The sequence below is a fragment of the Candoia aspera genome, chromosome 1 (assembly GCF_035149785.1).
Source record: "Candoia aspera isolate rCanAsp1 chromosome 1, rCanAsp1.hap2, whole genome shotgun sequence".
Taxonomy (NCBI): Eukaryota; Metazoa; Chordata; class Lepidosauria; order Squamata; family Boidae; genus Candoia; species Candoia aspera.
This window is the reverse complement of record NC_086153.1, coordinates 51,566,459-51,588,827: the sequence shown is the minus strand read 5'-3', so window position 1 is coordinate 51,588,827 and position 22,369 is coordinate 51,566,459.

Here is a 22,369-nt window from a genome sequence, read left to right as displayed (position 1 = left end):
TGATTGTCATGCTGGCCACTTGACGCAGAAGTATCCTTAGACAACGCTGGCTCTTCATCCATGGAAACGGAGATGAACACTGCCACTAGTGTGTCATTAGACAAGACTAAATGGGAGTCTTTACCTTTACCTTTTTCATTCAGAAGCTGTAGGCACTGTATATAGAAGTCCTTTCCCCCATTATTCTGTGAGGTAGGCTGGGCTGACAGACAGTGATTTTCACCCAGTGAGTTTCTGGACTAGAACTTGGGACCCTGTGTTGCCAGTCCAACCCCTATACCACAGTGGCCTATCAATCTGGGGTCCAGATTCCATATGAATGTATACATTAAAGAACTATATGTACTAGGATAAGAGTAAGTGTCCTTGGACAGAATAGTGCTCCATAGGATTATATTGTTGGGTGAGTGGTTGATCGTATGCATTAATTGATTGAATTATTTACCAGTCATTGAAATCTAAGAAAAAGAAGCATAATTTGTTTGGCATGCATATTTCAAAACAGACAATTAAACCAGTTTACATATTCTGTATGGGAAAGAAAATCTGTACAGATGCTGTTCTAAGTTAACTCTGATAGCTGTCATGCACTGCCTACCGCCGAGTAATGCGCAGACACTGGTTCAGTTGAAACAGGCTCTGGTTTATTCATCGCGTAGTGCCAGTCGTAGGAAAAAGCTGAGAGTGACAAGAGCGCGCCGGTGCGGGGTTTAAATACCCCGCGCCGGTCAGCGCCCCCTCACTCAGGGTTACGTCATCCCCCCTTTGTCCAACATGCTGTCTTGCCGGTAGGTGAGGGGTTGCGAGGCCCCGCTGGCGCTCCGGGATCGCCCATCATCAGTTTCCTTATTCCCCCGGTGATTGCTGTCAGCTGGGCGATCTCCGTTGCGCTAGCGTTAACAGCTTGGGTGTGCCTCGCGATCTGCTTAGCCTTTGTATCTTCTTCTTTCTTCTTTGTGAGTTGATGGCTGCTTATCTTGAGCCCCTTCCCCTGCTTCCTCGTTATTGTCATGTGTGCCATTGCGCTGATGTCTTCAGCTCAACGGCACTCATGACAATAGCTGTCAGAACAAGGTCAGACTTTTGTTTCCAAGCTCCCTATGATACTAACTATTGCCAGTTGAGTTGCCAGGCAAAGCTCTTTCCCCAAACTCCTGGAAATGAGAATGACTAAACTCTTCTCTGTATTTTTATTTTTAAGAACGTTTTTATTCTAAGAGCAATATTTTATTAATAATGTTTTGTTTTAAGAACAATCAGTAAATGTACTTTGGTTGATGTCTAGTAAATTTAAAAGATATTTGTTTTCTCCCTTACTATTTTTCTTGCTCTTCAGCGAAGGATCGTTACCTTGCCATGGTGCTGGAGCTTGAGCACCTCAATGATGCCATGAGCTAAACTGTGAAGGGCCACCCAAGACAGGAAGGTCATGACAGAGAGGTCAGACTAAACATGATCCCTGGGGAAGGTAATGGCAACCCACCCCAGTATTCTTGCCGTGAAAACTAAATGGATCGGTACAACCAGAGATATGTTGGTATACCATCAGAAGATGAGACCCCCAGGTCGGAAGATGGTCAAAATGCTACTGGGGAGGAACAGAGGATGAGTTCAACTAGCCCAGATGTGATGACGCAGCTAGCTCAAAGCCGAAAGGACGGCTAGCGGCCGACGGTGCTGGTGGTGAACGGCGAATCCGATGTACTAAGGATCAACACACCATTGGAACCTGGAATGTAAGATCTATGAGCGAGGGCAAATTGGATGTGGTTATCGGTGAGATGTCAAGATTTTGGGCGTCAGTGAACTGAAATGGACTGGAATGGGCCACTTCACATCAAATGACCACCAGATCTACTATTGTGGACAAGAGGAACACAGAGGAAATGGAGTAGCCTTCATAATTAATAGTAAAGTGGCTAAAGCAGTGCTTGGATACAATTCAAAAAATGATAGAATGATCTCAATTCGAATTCAGGGCATGCCATCTAACATCACAGTGATCCAAATATATGCCCCAACCACAGATGCTGAAGAAGCTGAAGTAGAGCAGTTCTATGAGGATCTGCAGCACCTACTGGACAACACGCCTAAAAGAGATGTTATTTTCATCGCGGGAGACTGGAATGCTAAGGTGGGCAGTCAAATGACACCTGGAATTACAGGTAAGCATGGCCTGGGAGAACAAAACGAGGCAGGACATAGGCTGATAGAATTTTGCCAAGACAACTCACTCTGCGTAACAAACACTCTCTTCCAACAACCTAAGAGACGGCTTTATACATGGACTTCACCAGATGGACAACACCGAAATCAGATTGACTACATCCTTTGCGGCCAAAGGTGCTGGACATCTATACAGTCGGTAAAAACAAGACCTGGAGCTGACTGTAGTTGTATTGCACAATTGTATTGCACAATTTAGGATCAGACTAAAGAGATTAGGGAAGACCCACAGATCAGCTAGATATGAGCTCACTAATATTCCTAAGGAATATGCAGTGGAGGTGAAGAATCGATTTAAGGGACTGGACTTAGTAGATAGGGTCCCGGAAGAACTCTGGACAGAAGTTCTCAACATTGTTCAGGAGGTGGCAACAAAATACATCCCAAAGAAAGAGAAAACCAAGAAGGCAAAATGGCTGTCTGCTGACACATGAGAAGTAGCCCAAGAAAGAAGGAAAGCAAAAGGCAACAGTGATAGGGGGAGATATGCCCAATTAAATGCAAAATTCCAGAGGTTAGCCAGAAGAGATGAGGAATTATTTTTAAATAAACAATGCGTGGAAGTGGAAGAAGACAATAGAATAGGAAGGACAAGAGACCTCTTCCAGAAAATTAGAAACATTGGAGGTAAATTCCAGGCAAAAATGGGTATGATCAAAAACAAAGATGGCAAGGACCTAACAGAAGAAGAAGAGATCAAGAAAAGGTGGCAAGAATATACAGAAGACCTGTATAGGAAGGATAACAATATCGGGGATAGCTTTGACGGTGTGGTCAGTGAGCTAGAGCCAGACATCCTGAAGAGTGAGGTTGAATGGGCCTTAAGAAGCATTGCTAATAACAAGGCAGCAGGAGACGACGGCATCCCAGCTGAACTGTTCAAAATCTTCCAAGATGATGCTGTCAAGGTAATGCATGCTATATGCCAGCAAATTTGGAAAACACAAGAATGGCCATCAGACTGGAAAAAATCAACTTATATCCCCATACCAAAAAAGGGAAACACTAAAGAATGTTCAAACTATCGAACAGTGGCACTCATTTCACATGCCAGTAAGGTAGTGCTCAAGATCCTGCAAGGTAGACTTCAGCAATTCATGGAGCGAGAATTGCCAGAGGTACAAGCTGGGTTTAGAAAAGGCAGAGGAACTAGGGACCAAATTGCCAATATCCGATGGATAATGGAAAAAGCCAGGGAGTTTCAGAAAAACATCTATTTCTGTTTTATTGACTATTCTAAAGCCTTTGACTGTGGACCATAACAAATTGTGGCAAGTTCTTAGTGGTATGGGGATACCAAGTCATCTTGTCTGCCTCCTGAAGAATCTGTATAACAACCAAGTAGCAACAGTAAGAACAGACCACGGAACAACGGACTGGTTTAAGATTGGGAAAGGAGTACAGCAGGGCTGTATACTCTCACCCTACCTATTCAACTTGTACACAGAACACATCATGCGACGTGCTGGGCTTGAGGAATCCAAGGCTGGAGTTAAAATTGCTGGAAGAAACATTAACAATCTCAGATATGCAGATGATACCACTTTGATGGCTGAAAGCGAAGAGGAACTGAGGAGCCTTATGATGAAGGTGAAAGAAGAAAGTGCAAAAGCTGGCTTGCAGCTAAACCTCAAAAAAACCAAGATTATGGCAACCAGCTTGATTGATAACTGGCAAATAGAGGGAGAAAATGTAGAAGCAGTGAAAGACTTTGTATTTCTAGGTGCGAAGATTACTGCAGATGCTGACTGCAGTCAGGAAATCAGAAGACGCTTAATCCTTGGGAGAAGAGCAATGACAAATCTCGATAAAAACATTAAGAGCAGAGACATTACACTGACAACAAAGGTCCGCATAGTTAAAGCAATGGTGTTCCCCATAGTAACGTATGGCTGTGAGAGCTGGACCATAAGGAAGGCTGAGAGAAGGAAGATCGATGCTTTTGAACTGTGGTGTTGGAGGAAAATTCTGAGAGTGCCTTGGACTGCAAGAAGATCAAACCAGTCCATCCTCCAGAAAATAAAGCCAGACTGCTCACTTGAGGGAATGATATTAAAGGCAAAACTGAAATACTTTGGCCACATAATGAGAAGACAGGACACCCTGGAGAAGATGCTGATGCTAGGGAGAGTGGAGGGCAAAAGGAAGAGGGGCTGACCAAGGGCAAGGTGGATGGATGATATTCTAGAGGTGACGGACTCATCCCTGGGGGAGCTGGGGGTGTTGATGACCGACAGGAAGCTCTGGCGTGGGCTGGTCCATGAAGTCACGAACAGTCGGAAGCGACTAAATGAATAAACAACAAATTTTTCTTGCTAATCCTCTAATTTTTATTGATTTTGAGGGGAAGGAGAGCAGGAAAAGATGGAGATACAGCCCAAAAGCCTGGAAGAATAGGCTCACTCCCTCAGTCTGCTTGGAAAATATACCCTGTTCTGATACGATAGACCCAGTGTCTGTATCAATATCCTCCACTAAGACCAAGACAGGAATAGGTGATCTGAAGCCTCAGGCCAAATGTGCACCCAGACCCCCTTTTGCCGAATTTTCAGCCTCTTATGAATTAGGTTGAGGAGTCTACAGTAAAATAGATGCTCTATGCCCACTAAAGTAAAGTGTGTGCTGTAACAAAAAACCAACCATTTTCAGTATCACTATCTTATAGGGCTCCAGGAGCTTCAAAAATGGAGAGAAAGTGATAGCTAGAACTTTCATGTGGCCTGTAGGCTGCCCTTCCTTATTTTAAATGCATAGGGAATTCTTCCAAACACCAACCCCCATCTGTGAGGCATATCAAATTTTGGTTATATTCTACTTATATCTTCAGAAAGGAGTGGAGTAAAATCCAGATAACTAAATAACGGAGTCAATTTTCAAACTATTTGGCCACATGGGTTCCTATATCTGCCAAAGAGATATGTCAGTGTTGGAAAATATCATCTTATTCCTTCACTATATTGGCTGTAAGCATAATTCCAGCAGTCTCTGTGACTGTAAAAATAATTTTAGTCTCTTTTTTTCCTCAGATGTCACCCTGAAAGGATGATAATGCTGTGATTTATGTCATTCTTGTGGTTGAATGGTTTAATCTCATGGAATCAAAGCACTCATTGCTTATTGGCAAAGAGATTTTCGTAATTCATCTCAGATTGGTTGGCCTGAGGTTTCAAACATTTAAATTTAAGCATTGTTGTCTGCTGGCATCTGGATTCATTATTAAGTAGCAGTGTATCCAGTATATTAGCCAATATTTCAGAGATATTTACAATATGATAGATAGTTTCACTAGTCTCTCACTGGGGCTTTTTGGGCATATCCTTGAATTATTAAATAATAGTAGAGTAATCAAATTTGCTTTTATTGAATGGTCTCTTAATCCTCCTGAACTATTCTTTTAATAACAATATTTTGTAAAGTAAAATGTGTGGGCATGGCAAGCTGGACCTTGCAAGTTAATTTCCTTTGCCTTGCTATAACCTGATTGCTAGTGACTTATTTTCAAATCTACCTCCTTCAGCCTGGAGAACGTGAACAGGTTGATTCAGGAACTCACTGACAATCTACTTGCAATAAGATCCAGTGGGACATTTTGCTCAGATCAGCAAGTTCCTGGGATTCCTCAGTACCTTCAAGTCTCTGAGTCCTAGATAACAGCTAAAGCAGCATTCTGGTTGACAGAATTAGCATTTTCAGGACAAGCCACAGATGATTTAAATTCCTTTATAATTAAAACATACAAAATAGAAATTGTCACATAGTATATCTCCATAAAAACTAGAGATTTAAAAGCCATATTGTTTGGACCTCTTCCCTGAATTGAAGAAAACAATAGCCCAGTCTGGATTGGTGCCTGCACACATAGACTGGGGGAAACCTAAACTTTCTCTCCAAATCCTTGATGTAAATGGCACAAACAGACAACGAATTTTAAAAAATGGGCTCCAAATATTTTTTTTCAAATAAGAAAAATCACGCAGATGCCGTGGGACTATTACTACTACTACTACTATTTTAATATAAGTCCCATATAAAATATTAGGCTCCATCCATTGCATGGGCACTGGTCCTGATCTGGACTGGGTCACTGCTGTTTTTACAGTTAAGGGCAACCAAGATTTGGGCCCAAAGCAGTCCTCTCTCATCCTGATAAATAATATTTGGCAATAGAAAGACTGCAGAATACCTTCTTACTCATTCTTCATAAAGTCTCAACAGTTTTTGGTAACACTGGCCATGCTATACTGCTGGTCCAGCAGTGTATGAAATATGATGCTAAAGTGGCTTCACTCCAAACTGCAGAATCAGATTAATTCTGAGTCTTTCCCTTCTTTTGCTTCGTGCTATTATTTTGTTGTGTATTTTTACCCCAACTAAATAAGGCTGTTTAGTCCTGATCGACACCATCCTTCAGAGTCGTTTCATTTTGTAAATAAAGAAAGAAAAAAAGAACCATTGGAAAATGGATGCTGGAAAAACATTTTCTTTTCAGTTTGCGTGCAAAAACTGGAGAAATTAAAGCACTGATATAGTAACTGAAGTCTGTTTTCAAGCCTCATTTATCCATTTTTTTTCAACTGGTCTTTCCTGAATTTATCCTTTACAAGTGTCACTCCAGCTCTTTATCTACAGACCTCAGTATGTTTTAGGCTGTTAAGAGATAAGCTCCTTCAACCGTTTAGATACAGGACCAACCGCCCCCCCTCAAACTATCATTCCCTGTATAGCTCTCCAACATTATTAGGTTGCTTGTGTTGACAAGAGCAAAGGTTCATGTTGTTAAAATGGAGGCCTGGAATGTTCACAGCTTCTCCTGTCAAGGAGGATTGCCTTCGCCTGTTCTTGTTTGCCTATCCAGGCCGCACACAGCGAGAGCCATAGACAGCATTGCACCCACAATTTTGCAGGCATTGGCTTGAAGGACAGAGCTAGGGCAGTTGCTCTTGAGGAGGAAGATAAATGCCTTTGTCCAGCTTGGTCAAACTGCCTGTCCTGCACTGTCATTAGTTGGCTCAAGCCTGTAGCTAAACAACATGTAGGTGTTGGACCACTTGGTTGACCCAGAGTAGCTGACGCTGCAGCAACGGAATGAAGCCCCTTTTACAGATGTAGATCAAGGTGATGGCAGCGATTTATTAATACCATCCGCTTGTTTGGAAGAGTGATGCAAAGAACTTGTTCCATCCCAGACATAGGACATTGTACCATGCTTTTAAACAGCATGCTAAATGTTTTCCTCTTCCCTGCTCCTAACAAATGAAGATGGCTTTACTCTGTATATTTATTCTGGTCACTGAAATGTCTGAACAGTGAAACAAAAATGTCTGATCCATGGTAATCTATTCTTTTTTAAAAGGTGGTATATGATGCCATGTCTATTAAACTGTCACTTATTTTTAGCATTAAGAGAAGATAGCTATTTTAGTGTTAACTGTAATTGTGATAAAGGAAATAGTTAACACACCAAAACAAGAGTTACCTGAGGAGGCTTTGAAGAAGTGAGAACGTTTGATTCAACATGAGGAAAACAAAGTAAACATAACCAGTGACTCAGAGTCTAGATCTTTGGAAGTGGGTCTGGGAAGGCAGAACTGAAAAGGAGCACTTTCTGAAAACCATCAGAGTAGTAGGAAAGCTACGTGGGGGTTACACCCCCTGCCTCCCAGGAAGAATGTTATCTATTTATTTATTTTTCTGCAGTTATAAGCTGCTCTAATCACAAACAACCTAGAGTGGTGTATATCCCAACCTTCGTAAGTCAAGATAAAGACACACAAATTCCACAAAATCAACATCATTAAGGAAATGTAAAATCTGGCCTGGTCTGGCCATCAGTCAAAAGGGAGCAATTCTGCCTCTCCTTGCTCAAAAGATGTTGTTGAAACTGGCAGAGCTGAAGGCAAACATGCCCTGGCTCCTGTCATTGGTCAGTGTGGTAAGGGCTACCAGGCCATGTGGCTTTGGTGAGTTTATTCGCATAAGGGTTATTACTGGTTATAGGGAGCCAGGGGTAGGCAACCTTCTTGGACTGAGGATACACTGGGAATTGGAAGGTAGCATACTCACAAAACGGCTGCAGAGAAATGCTTGCTTGCTTATTTATTTATTTATTTAGTATATTTATTTTTCTGCCCCTCTACCAAAGGCATTCTGGGTGGTAAACAGATAAAAGGAAAACAAAATCACAATCCATAGCATAGAAAGTAGCAAATTGAGGTCCCTAAGAAATTTTACAAAAGACACACCTGCACCCACATCAGAGCTCTATTAGTAACCTGGCTCCATTGCCTAGGGGAATAACCAAGTCATCATGGCCTTCTGGAAGGCTATCAGGGTCAACTATATTGCAGGGGGGAGGCTAATCAGCAAGAAAGGTTCAGGGTCAGGGAAGGCACAAAATGGCTACCATGGTAACTATGGCCAGTCATAAAACAGCTATTTAGCAGAGGTCAAACTAGTCCCCAGGATGCTCTTTACTTTACCTGTGGGGCCCACATATGGCTCAGAGGTGATGCCATTGGATGGTGCTCTGGTTTGTAGTAACTTATTTGTGGGGGGAGGGGGTATCACCATAACCACCACCAACATCAATATTAAAAGGATCTTTTTAGAAAGTTACATGGTTCAGGAAGCCTGATGGGCACCAAGGAAGGTAACTAGAGGCACCACCATACCTGTATATGTTATAAGTCATTCGAGGATCTTCCAACTGAAAGGCAGAATATAATTATTGGAAACAAAGGAATAAGCTCAATTACTCCATTAGCAGTTCTGAGAGAAATTACAGTCTAGAAAGGATTTAAATAGTCCATTGGTAAATCAACTCTATTTTAACTCACAAAAACATTAAGCAAATGGCTGGCAAATATCAAAAAATAAAGATTTATTATTAAATAAACAAACAAACAAACAGTGATGGGAAGTTGGAAACATTACACTACATAAGATAATGAAAATGTTTTTCAGTAGATAGGTAACTATCCAAGATATATAAAAATGAAAAAGGCTTGTTGTGCCCTCCCATTTCAACATTCTTTTAAAATGTGAGTGAATGAATGGTGTTGTGATGGCATCTCCCTTTTATAGTGACTAGTAATTTTTAGAAAGCAACCATAGTATGGGTGTGAGGGTGCCATTTTTATGCTTTTCCACTGGTCATGTGGAAGCACTGATTGACACAGCCTCCGAAGAACAGCAAATTTCACACCCTAATCAAAGTATCAGTGGACTAGAAATTGACAATCTGCAATGGAAGAACATCGTTGAATGAAAAAATATACTAATATAAGTAATGAAAGATGAATTTTAAGTTTAAAAGGCAACATGAGAAAACTTTGCATGATTTTTCTTCAAAGTAGAACAATGCTGAATGTCAACTATACTATCAGCTCAGGCAAATAGAAAGATTCTTGATTAGAGGAAACCTCCAAGGATTATATATAAAGCAAAAACAGCTTCTCTCAGATTAACAAACTTTTGCAACATTGTTCTATATATATCTACACCTGAAGTTGGATAAAGTTATTTGCTGAGCTGTGCTTTAACACTGATTTCTGATCAGTTCTAGATGTTCTGATGGAAGCCTTGGGGTGGTGAATGACTACTCTCCTCTGTCATCTAAGCTGATGACACTTGATAAAACTTCAAGCTTGACAAATTTCAAGGCATGTTGGAAATTCCCACCTCCAAAACTTTTGTGGGACACAAAATACCCACAGACATACTCACAGAATTTCCTTAAGCTCCATGAAATATCTCCACGAGGTTCTTAAAGCTCTACTCAAATTGGAGAATAAAGTCTCTTCTATATCATCAACATTTTCACTCTCCAAACTCCCATAAGTATTTTCAGACAGACCCAACAAAGGCAGCCCTGAAATGCTGCAAAACCCATGTGAGCCAATCAGTGCTTCCACATGACCAGTGGAAAAGCATAAAAATGGCACCCTCACACCCATACTATGGTTGCTTTCTAAAAATTACTAGTCACTATAAAAGGGAGATGCCATCACACCACCATTCATTCACTCACATTTTAAAAGAATGTTGAAATGGGAGGGCTTTGGCATGATAGTATGACAACTGAACTTCCGTGGGAAGGAGGGAGAACCCAATGGTAAGAGTTCCTGCCAATGGGAAGATGTCCATCTCCAAATTCCACAGAGCTCTAGTGTTTCAGTTGGAAAATGGGACTTAAAATTTTTGGTTGCACTGCAGTTAGGTGTCAGGTTTGAGTCTGACTCTGAGGTTGAGGAGGGGGAAACCGAAACTCATGCTGAGCAAAACGAGGAAACCGAAATTCAGGGTGACTCAGCAGAGCAGGAAAGTCCTAAGCAGCTGATTGGAGGGAAACAGGAGCCCAGTTTAAAACCACCAATCAGCACGAGGGAAAGGTGAGCCAAAAAGTGCACCAAAAAGAAAGAAGCCCAATTGGTTCCAGAAGGGGAACGGTGCAAAAAGAACCGGATAAAAAGGAGCCAGCATGTGGATCAGGTCGCTGGAGACAAACGTTCCACTGAGCTAACAGCTTCTTTTGGAGACAAGCCGGAATCATCCTTGGAGCCTTGCCCTGTAGCTGCTACAGAACCAGAGCCTTCCCAGCCTTCTGAATTCCACCTTGCTGCCTTGCATTGAAGCCCCATCGCATCCTGTCTTGCCGCCTTGTCCAGAAGCCCACCCGAGTCGAGTCTTGCCGCCTTGCCCAGAAGCCCGGCCAAGTCGAGTCCTGTCGCCTTGCCCAGAAGCTCAGCTGAGTCAAGTCTCACCACCTTGCCCAGAAGCCCAGCCGAGTCAAATCTTACTGCCTTGCCCAGAAGCCCAGCCGAGTCAAGTCTTGCTGCCTTGCCCAGAAGCCCAGCCAAGTTGAGTCTTGCCACCCTGCCGTGGAGTTCAGTCAAGCTGAGCCTTGCCACCTCGTTGTGATCCTTAGCCGAGTTTTGCCTTGCCATCGTGCTGCAATCTCCAGCCATCTTGCTGCAGTCTCCAGTCGAGTCTTATCCAGGGGCCTTGCCACCATCGTTGGCCAAGTCCTGTCCAGTTGTCTTGCCATGGCTCCCAGTTGATCCTGGCAACATCGTTTTGCCCAATGCTCCACCATTGCCCACTTGGGTGTGAACTAACATTAATAAAGGACATTGCTACTGTAAATAGTTTGCTTGTAAATAAAGATTTCTAATTGAATTCTACTCGTTGTCTGAGTCTAACCAGAACATTAGGCTGGAAATAAATCAGTTTAGCTGTTGAACAGGGACAATGCCATGGGATTATAGATCTGATCCCAAAGCAGTACAAATCCATGTGTGGAAGTGCCTGTATTTCATGTTTAACTTCTAAAACAGGGGTATCTGCTTCAAATTCCAGCTCTCCCAACAAGCAAGTCTTTTCTGTTTATTATACCCTTGTTTGGCCTACTAGTTTTTGCTAAGATGAGAATTGGTTGTGGCAGCTTTGGCAGCTTATAGTCATATCATTGCCTTCAAGTATGAGTCATGAAGATCATCTATTTTCTCCTGGCAACTGCCTATGTTATGCATAATATTTCTCTCATCTTAGCTGTCTTCATGGATTATATACCTGAAGGACTAATCACACAAGGAGCGACAAGCAAAGCCATGCCTCTGACTTAAACCCCCAGCATCCATGTTTTGGCATGTGGATATCTGAAGTGGAGCTGCTCAATTTCAACATGATTAGGAGTCCTGTTCATGCTGGGAACTTAACTGCATCGTAAACTACATGTGTGCAACTGCTTGTGGACTTGCTCCATTCATAGATGTTTAGGAGTGCAAGAAATAGCATATCTAAAACTGGGGACAGAACCAACCATGTAGTCCAAGTGCCCACTCATTACATGAGCATCCCTTTCTGTAAAGCAGGTTTCTAAGAACTGGTCAAATTGGAGAACCATGTGGAATGTGATCTTGGGAGAACATGAACAGTCTAGAAACGTAGATGGAGATATTCAGATACTGGTTAATGTAAGAACTATTCAATAGCCTGGGGATAGGCTTCGGACTGCAGCATTCTAGCTTCCTTTTTAATACTACCTATTAAAAGAATCTTTTAAAAAAATATCAGGTCAGATAGAAAATTTGGTGGGTACCAAGGGAAATGATCAGTGATACACTGTTACCTATGAACTTCATATTAGCTACTCCTGCTATAGTGCTAGGCTTGTGCATAATTATGCAGCCAAGACTTTATGGATGGCCAAAGACAAAATGTGAAGTTTGTTCTTCATGGTAATCTTCCACACCTCAGCATCCTCCAGCTGTGTCTGGACTATAACTCTCATGGATGATGAAGAGGAGGACATCAGGTGGGAAAAACTGATCCAAAGTCACTGGTTCTCTTGCAACTTTGTTGCTTAAAAAGAAAAAAAAACATTAAGGAGGCCATCCTGACCACAAGCTTTACTCAAGTTTTCTGAGATTTCTAGAAGAAAGTACTTGCCATAATCCAAATAAATTCTAAGCTCTCTGACAGGCAATATTTCAGAAACCCAGTTACCACTGAGTAAATCAGTATATGAAGCAGATACAATAAATAGTTTCTTCTTTCTTGAATCAGATCTGCAGATCCCTTTATGCTCTGCATTCTATAATTACAGGGTATGTTATATTTTCTTTATAGCTAGCCCTGATGGCGATTAAGTGACTGCACTGCCCAGTATTACACCCCCTTTCTGATCTGCTACTATTTATAATGAGAACCAGATGTTTTTCTCAAGCTAATAATCAATACAGCACTCATCCCAAGTCAAGTAGGGCTAAACATTTGCTTAGAGAAGCCATGTAAAAGTAGTGATAAGCAGAGGCTGTTCGCAGTGTTTTCTGTGATGCTGCTCAGACAGGAGATAAACCATTCAAATTCCTCAGAGCAAATGGGGAATGGGCGTGGTTGGGAGAGAGTGAGATGGATGTAAATCTTGAAATGAATCAGACACAACCAAACTAAATGCTCTTCCTAGTCCTGTCCAGATCACATCTCAGTTTCTTTGTCTCTGATGAACCCTACAGCTTTAAGGAGAAGACTGTCATTTCTTTTGGGCATCAATCAGTATATTGTTGCTTCTGCTGAAATAATGAAGCAATTCAGCTCTGCTGTCAAAAGTGCCAGTTATGGCCTGTGCCTTCTTTTGTAAGCCAAGGCTCTTCTCAACATTTAAAAGACTCAGTTTGATTGCTTTTTGTGTGGAAAATTGAGGCCAAACAGGTTGCCCATTCCACTGATGAATCTGTCAGCTTTGTGTCAGGAACTGTGCTAGGAAATGACAAATGTGTGGAGTGGATTATGGGAATATGTTTTATGTAAGGCTGTCCTTGAGCAACTGGTTTTTCCCGTGCACATAAAATGCCTGTGTTAGAAATAACTGAGGATGTTCCTGTTACTGTAGGGGTATAAGGACCTAAACAGATCAGGATCAGATTATCTGAGAAACTGCCTTATCCCTTACAGGCTTCCTCTCCTTTTTACATTCTGCAGAACATGTCAATGGTCAGCTAATGTTTACATAGAAATGGTGTTGAGGAAGATATTTTCCACTGCGATTCCAATTTCATAGAATAATCTCTCCATTGAGATCAGGTATGCTTTCAATATGGAGAGTTTCTCTTGACATTTCTTCGCCTAGGCATTTTTCAGACTACCAGCATAGTCAGTCAGCTGTCACAAGTAGTTTCAAATAATCATATATTGCTGTTTCATTTTTAATGGATGAATTTTATTGCATTTTGTATGATTTTGTTATTAAAAATTGAACTTTTCTGTGAGAATGGAACACAATGGAAAATTCATTTCTGTAAGAATGAAAATAATTTTACTTTCTCTATATACCTTATATTATCAGTCTTAAATTCAGTTTATCCCATTATCTATTCAATCTGAGAGTTTTCTGAATTTGTATGACAATCCATATACATTTCTGTACAAAATCCTCCATATACATAAACAATCTTCCAAATCTGACAAAAAAATATACAAAGTTAAAAAGACAATTATTTTATTTAAAAAATTAAAATTTTACCATTTAAGTTGCTCCTCCCTTGTGCTCGTGACACTTTCAGTCCAAACTGGCTTAAGAAAAACATGCCCGGACTGAAATCTTTTAGCCATAGCTTGCAAGATATTCAATCCACACTGCAGTCTACAACATTCTTCCGCTGGACAATTCCCCTGCAACTCTCCCCCCTCTATCTTTCTGTTCTAGGAAAGCAACAGCCAATAGCTTTCCTTCCTGTGAACAGGTCTTTAATGCATACAGATACTTTTATATGTGTATAAAATTCCCTTCTCACCCCAATGGGTGGTATTATGTGTCTTCCTCTACCAGAGGCCTGGGAGTTTGAGGGTTCTGCGCAGTATCTTAGCTGTTCCTAGCACTGCACTATTCTGGACAGGGAGCTCTGATGTTGCTCCTGGGATCTGTTGGATCCACTCTCCCAGCTTGGGGGTCACAGACCCAAGTGCTCCTTCCACCACTGGGACCACTTTGGCCTTCACTTTCCACATTCCTCCTTCAGGTCCTGGTACTTCTCCAGTTTCTCATACTCCTTCTTCCTGAAGTGTGTGTGTATGTAATGTATGTTTGTGTGCGTGTGTGTGTGTATATATACTGTGTATGTGTGTATACACACACACACACAATTATATCTATACAAAGTAAAATTACATTGTCAAATACAATGTTAAACATCAACATGCAAGTATACACAGGAACACACAGCCACCTTTAAAATAGAGCTTCCATTCTTGCCAGCCCTTGTGCACCCTAACAACTTCTAGACCTTCTCTTTATTATCTGTGCTAAAATAAGAACTTTATCTAGTATGTAAGAGGTAGCTGGTTTGAAATCCAGCAGAAAGTTGTGGGCTTTTTTTAATTAATAATTTCTTTTCTTCAGCTAGCTACCTTTCCTTAGCTAGCTGAAACCCTTTTACCTCAGCATCCTCCAGATGCTGAGGTAAAACCCTTACCTGATGAGAAAAAATATGAAATAATGGCACCTTTATACTTTTTTTAAAGCCTTTAACTAGCTAGCTAGTTAAGAAAAGGCAAAGCTTTTAGCACAGGGAAAGTCTTAGATATCAGAGCAATTACTGTCTGAGATGAGGGCCATTCCTTGCTCCACAAAGCAGCCAATGAACTGCTGAGGTTAGCCATTCCAGCCTAAATAGACAAGAGCATTCATGCAACATAAAAGGAAAAGGAGACACCCCAGAGATCAAATTTACAATGGGAGAGAGGTGAAGGCTGATGTCATCCATTTCTGGCCTTAAAAAATGGTTGCTGTCCCATTCTGTCAATAAGGCAACTAGGTAATTCAGATATATCCTCTATCACAGGTATGCTTAAAATGCCAGGGGGACACATGTTTATACTTGTCTATTTAGGGTTATAAATGTTTCAGTGATCCAAAAATCACTGGAAAAAAAATCAAATGCTTTTAAATATATCCATCAAATGTCTATTTTGGACCAACAGGTAATTATGAACTGAGATAATGATTTCAAGAAAATAACAGGTGAATGGTAGAACACCTGTTTTACCTAAAGGAAATCCAAATTTCAGTTGGATTCAAATCCAATACTATCTCAAGGTAGTGTTGGGAGTGGGGAACTCCAATACAAAACCCTGGAGATCCACTGTGGTCAGTTTTGACTAGTTTAGAAAGATCACTGGTTTGATCAGTATTAAGCAACTTACTGTATTTCTTCTTATATTCTGATGTTTCATGGACTCTGCAGCTCTATCTGCTAGCATGAAAATTATAAATGCCGCATCACCCCATTGCTTTTTTTTTTTTTTTTGCAATTTTGCTCCTTTTGGACATGTGCGCAGAATTGATTTTTGATTATGTGCCATCCATGTCAACTCTTAGCAACCTCATAGATTTTCTCCATAATGTGGATAATGCATTACAATGGCATGACAATGCTTTCATCAGATTAATGGGTTTTACTACCCCTTGCAGACACCACTGGGGTAAGCCTATGAAGAGTGAGGTAACAGAATAGAAATTTATCCAAAAGTAGAACTTAGAGACATTTGGTTCTTCCCTTTTAGAAATCATTGTTCACATTTATCATTAAGTAATTATTTTCAGGGTCCTGAAGGAGGTACGTAATCCTGATTCTTCTCCTCTCATTGTTATTCTCACAACAGCATCCTGAGATAGATTAGCTTGCAAGACATTGATTGGTCCCATTCCATGGTTGAGTTAATCTGAATTAATTACCTTCTCCTAATTCACAATACTGCTTCTTCTCTAAGAAGTAAAGATCGTTGTAAGCTTTGGGTTCTTGTCTTATACTACATGCAGGCAGCTATTCCATCTTAGCAAATTGTTATGCTACTAAAACTGTGTGCAGTATTTAAAATTAGATGGAGAGGATACTACTGAATTCTTTATTTATCCTTGCCCAGAAATGTGCAGTGTAAGCAAACAACAACAAATTTATGCCTACTCTCTGTCCTCAGAAGGACTCTCTAAGCAGCTTATCATTTAACATAGTTTACAGTTAAAACAAATAAAGTAAGATTGTAACAACAGAACTAAAAGTCCCCCATAGACACCTCTGAGCTTTAAAAGAATTGGCTGTGTGCCTAGCCATCATCCCTGCCAAATTCTCAGACTTCAACTTTGGAGAATATCCAAGCAGGGCCTTGAGTGAAATACTAAGTACTGGAGAAGATCATATTCCTAAGCTTGATTTCTTTTTTCCAGTATATTCCGTATTTTCAAAACCCATCTCTTTATGAAGATTGGCGATTCCAAGTTGTCAGTCTTCAAGTAGAGCCGAGTTAGAGTGGTGGGCTGGGAACAAAAAAGGGCATAGAGTTTACTGGTTAACTTTGGGTTAGTTAACTAACTTTGGGTTAGTCTCTTGGATCAACTACCTTGCAGGATTGTTGTTGTACAGATGAAGGTTGCCCATTTAAGCCTTCTTGAGCTTCTTAGGGGAAAGGTAGGATATATATGCAATACATAATCTAAATAAATAAATAAATAAAACTGTAATATTTTCACACTAAAATAAGGCCTTAATGGTGGCATTGGTTCTTTGAAATAACAAATACAGGATTTGTTCATCATTTCTCAATAGAGACACAGGCGTCCATGGGCCTGGTTTGGGGGGGAAGTGATGAAAAGTGTCATCATACAAAAACTGCAACTTACATACTTGCATCATGACATTAGTGCACCCGTCATCATTTTGCTCCAGACACTTATGACTAGAGAGAGCAATGTCATAATCCACTGGAAATGTTGGGTCCCATGGATCCTTCCTACTTCTCCTGCCTATTAAATGCCATGGGAAATGCATCTGAATCCTTCTGTCCTTCAACTCTGCTATTACATTTAAAATTTTGTCTGCAGGGGGGAAAACTATATTCAAAACACAAACAGTGTTATTTGGTTCATTTAGTCTCACCACAGAAGATGATGATTTCTATCAATGAGAGACTGGGATAATAGAATTTTCTTTGCCAGCAGACAGTCATGCTCCACCTTTATTGCTACATTCAGTCAACTTTGCCCTGCAATCTTTTATTATTGGCAGTTCCCACATTCAGAAGAGGTTAAAAACCAGAATCCGTTTCCCATTTGATACACGTTATTTGACTTCTCACTTGTATTAATGTGTTAAATTACTTTAACAGAAGGAGATTCACAAGTGAGAAGAATTTGGCCAATGCAGACAATTCATCTTAAGCTAAAGTTCCTTTTCCATTTCTGAAAAAGAACTGATCAATGAGAAATCTTTTTGCAGTGGTTCTACAACTTTGGACTCGGGCATATTTGCCAAGAGTGAAAGATGGAAGCATTAAAACAGAAAAAGGAAACTTCGCCATTTTGACTGTAAGAAAAACATGTGCAAAATCCATATTGAGCTTGTTAAATATTAAGCAAAACTAAGATTAAAAAATTGTATGCAAACTTTGAGCTTTTTGGAATTCTTTGTTGTGCATGGTAGTAGACAAACAAAGTGGGGGGGGGGGCAAATGGATGAAGAAGGAGTTTGCATTTAGCTCTGAGCCTGGAGCAAGTAACCCCCAGCTAGAATAAAAAAATGAATAATGCCTGGTCCCCATTTTTGAAGGTATAAAATCATACTCTTATTTGAAACCTCTCTCCATCCTTAGGAAAAACACCAAAATCCTTAGGTAAAGCAGCTGGGTATTTCAAGTTCCTTCAGGTGATCTGTGTAACGTATCAAGTCCATAGGAACCAATATAATCCCAACATAAACACTATGACGGTCAGCCACAGCCAATTTGAAAATAGTGATTTGACCAGCCAGATTAATATGCAGCCAGAAACCTACTAAGCTAGCATTTCGGTACTGTTTCAGCTATGCTGTACTCTTATAATATAGCAAAACTTCAATGTAGTAGCAAATACTGTTTTCACAAAATGGTTGAAGATTATTATAATGAAGATTATTTACATCTTTCATTCATATGTGTGCCTCAAAACTTGTTGAAGTATTAGCTTCCTCCTCCAAATGCATGTCTAATTTCTCTCTGGTCTGATTTGCTTTTCCCTTGGCTTCATTTAATAAGCTAATTGTGCAATATATGATATTTTGATTGTTTCACAATTTGGTTGTAAAAACAACATTGTCATTTAGGATGGCTATACTAAATTACTTACAATGCAAACTGTTTAAAATGTGGCTCAGATGAAATACACCTACTGCCACTCCATTCATTCCAATGCCCTCCCCGCATCTCCATCATCCATTTTCCCTTCTCTCCTCCTCCAATAGTCAATCAGTCAGCTTTCATACTTGAGGAGAACATTGGATCATAATTTAAAATGAGAGAGATGCTCTCAGCAAGAGATGAGGTACTTCAAACTCCTCTTTAAGGTCCAAGAAAGGGTTTTAAATCTTCACTCATTTAATTATGAATTTATTTTTTATTTCTTTTTCCCCATCCTCTTAGGAGAATGGAGCCTAAGAATGACAATATCAAGAATATAAAGTTAGATCATCAAAACAAGAACATTAAAACACTAGAAGTAGCATAAGTACAACAAATGCCAAGCAAAATAAAGGTAACATGCAGGAAATTTTAAAGCTGGGTGGGGGGAAATCCTCTACAAATAGACCTTCAATTCAATATTTAAGAAAACACAAATTTAGTTTTGAAAACTATACAAAATCCATGCTCAATAAATCACCAAGCAAAATGTTTTAGTCTGGCTGGAGATTCTCATCTTTGGCACTCTGTCCTCATTGAAGTCTGCCAAACATTTGTGTTGATGCTAAATGTTTTTATTTGACTTGAAATTTAATGTAGCAATAATCAAGTCATTAATTTGCTGTAGAAGTTGAGATTGGCTTCCTCCCTGTTACAGTTTAAAATGGAGCTTAAAACATACTTTTAAAAAGTTATGTTCTTATTAGGATTATAGAAAGCTTCAGTCTGGAGGTTTGATTCAAAGATGATGCAAACAAATTTTTGAGTCTCATCAAGTTTCAGAATCAAATCCAACATGTGGAAAAACCATTTTTATTTTTTAAGTAATGTGCCATTTTTATAAAATACTCCACTATGCTAGGCCTTCTGGATTTATTTTAAAAGTGTCCATTTCAACCAGTGTATCTACATAATAAACAAGCCTTTTGAAATTTGTGAGAAGACTTGAGAAGACTTATAGTGATGTTTCTTTAGAATAAATATTAGTTAGCATTATTTCAGATCTAGCTTATAGTGTTATGGCCTTTAACATCAGAAAACTAATAAGAATATCTTTGGGAGGCACTCTCTAAAACATCTGATAGTGTTCTGGGAAGTGAAATGTTATATTTGGAGATAGGTAGCCTGTCATAATTAAAAATAGGATAGGGGGCTTAAGAGAGGAATATGAAGCAATGTAACAGATTGTTGGGGGGGAGGGTAATGAACCCAGCTCCAATGAATACAACCAGCTGGATGTCTAAAAGCTTCATAAAATTTTATTGTACAATTCACAGATGATGAGTCCATCTGCAAAATATCAGAAGTGTTTATCATGATCTCCCAGAGAGTTCTGGGTGTGTTTCCCTTTGACCCTATTTATACAGCCTTTGCTTAAAGGCCTTTTATTCAGAGGAGATGCTAAGATTATTTCAAGGTGCTATGGGTGGGTTGGTGGGTGCTCACATGTATATGTACAGTACTTGAGTTTTCAGATTGCCCTAGTCTTGCCTTCAAATTAAAAATGGGTGGCATTTCAAAATATGTATTTAAGCTCCTTTAAAGTCAATAGATTGCATGAGTTCTTATAGCAATGAATTCAGTCTTCAATTGTTGTATGAAGTACTTCCATTTATTTGCATGGCCTGACTTGATTTTAATTAATAGATTATAATAAGGAGAAAAGTTTGTTATTAATCATTAATTAATCAGTGTTAAGCTATTGGACTAGGACAAGGAAAACCGAGGTTCAACACTACCCTCAGCCATGGAGACCCATTGGGGCCAATTCTTCTCTCTCTCTCAGCCCAACCTACCTCACAGGGGATGGTAAAAAAAAAAATAGAGAGGAGGGGATACTAGCAAATAGGGAGAATTTATTAGTGTTTTATTAGCCTTTATGCCTTACCATACCAGAAAATGGCAGAATATACACTTGAGCATTTTGCTAATATGCTGCTCCTTTCATTTTGTTGTTTGGTTTCCTCTTTGTTATATACTTTGAAATAAATAAACAAACAAACAAACAAATAAATAAATAAATAAATAAATATGCAAAGAAAAAGTTTTAAGGGGATATAGGGAAGACCACATGGAAAATTAGGGGAGTTTGGCATGACCTCAGATGTCATTCATTGATAGAGCAGGCACTTTGCCTAATGAAGGCCTGAAGTTTGGCTCTGACAGCTCCAAATTAAAGGGTTGTGATAGCAAGGATAGAGAAGCCATCTGTCTGGAATCTGGAGACACTGAATTAGAAGGACATATAATCTGGCCTGGCATAAAACAGCTTCTAGTATTCCACACACGGTCAGAAATTGGACTCAAAATATAGGGCAGCAAAGCAAAATAAGTGGAGCTGCTTAAGGAAGAGAGTCCTTCAGGATTGCTGGTGGAATTGAAATCATAAGTAACGAGAAACAAGCATTGAAATAGAAGGTTAAGCAAAACGATGGACAGCGTGGCTTGTTTTAAAATAAAGAGTTGCACGTTAACTGTGATTTTAAAAGAAGACAAAACAAAATGAATTTGGCAAAGGTTGCAAAGATAATGAATGCAAGAAACAGGTGGATCAATGTATTTTATTGCCTGTTAAATAAAATAGCCATTATCCCTTTCCCCCAGTCAATATTCATAATATCCAAGAGCAACCAGATTTATTCATTCATTCATTCATTCATTCATTCATTCATTCATTCCATTTAGATGGCCGCCAGTCTCGAATACATGACTCTGGGCAGTATTTTACAATGAGTAAAGCAAGATAAAAATATTATAACAAAATAGTACATTTTTATTTGTTTATTCAATTTATATGGCCACCCATCTCAAATTATTTTGGCAAAGGATGTAGATATGCCTGTGAGTTCTTCTCCTCATCCTAGGTAGCATGATCTAGTAATAAATAAAACTTCTATTTGCTGCCATTGAATGGCACCATTAGCTGCCCCAGTGAAGTCCTCTGTATACCTCTCAGCACAATCAGCTCAATTGCTTCTTAAGGTAATAAATAACCATGATTTTGAGATGTTCACACTACTTCCTAGAGATTTGCAACTGAAGAGGCAAAAAGGACACTTTCAAATATTTAATCCTATTTGTCCAACGTTATTGTAATCCAATGATTTATGAATAGGCCAGAGTAAATAATAAGTATACAAGCCATTACTTAGTATATCAAGATTTCATCAAAGTTCATAGAATTAAATTGGAACTTTCCTAGAGCATTTTCAGTTAATTTTAGTCTGGCCTTCAGAGCTTTCTTTTGCTCTTTATATGTAATGTTTATCTCTTAATCGTTTTCCAAAATATCCATAATAAAAAGATAGGCATCGCTTACCTGCCTCCATGAAAGTTCTACATGCTCTCTCAGAAAAAGAGAGAGGTATCTTGTTCAAAAAGGGGACTGCAAATCTTCCTAAGAAGAGGGAAAACAAAATGTGTGTGTGTGTGTCACCCT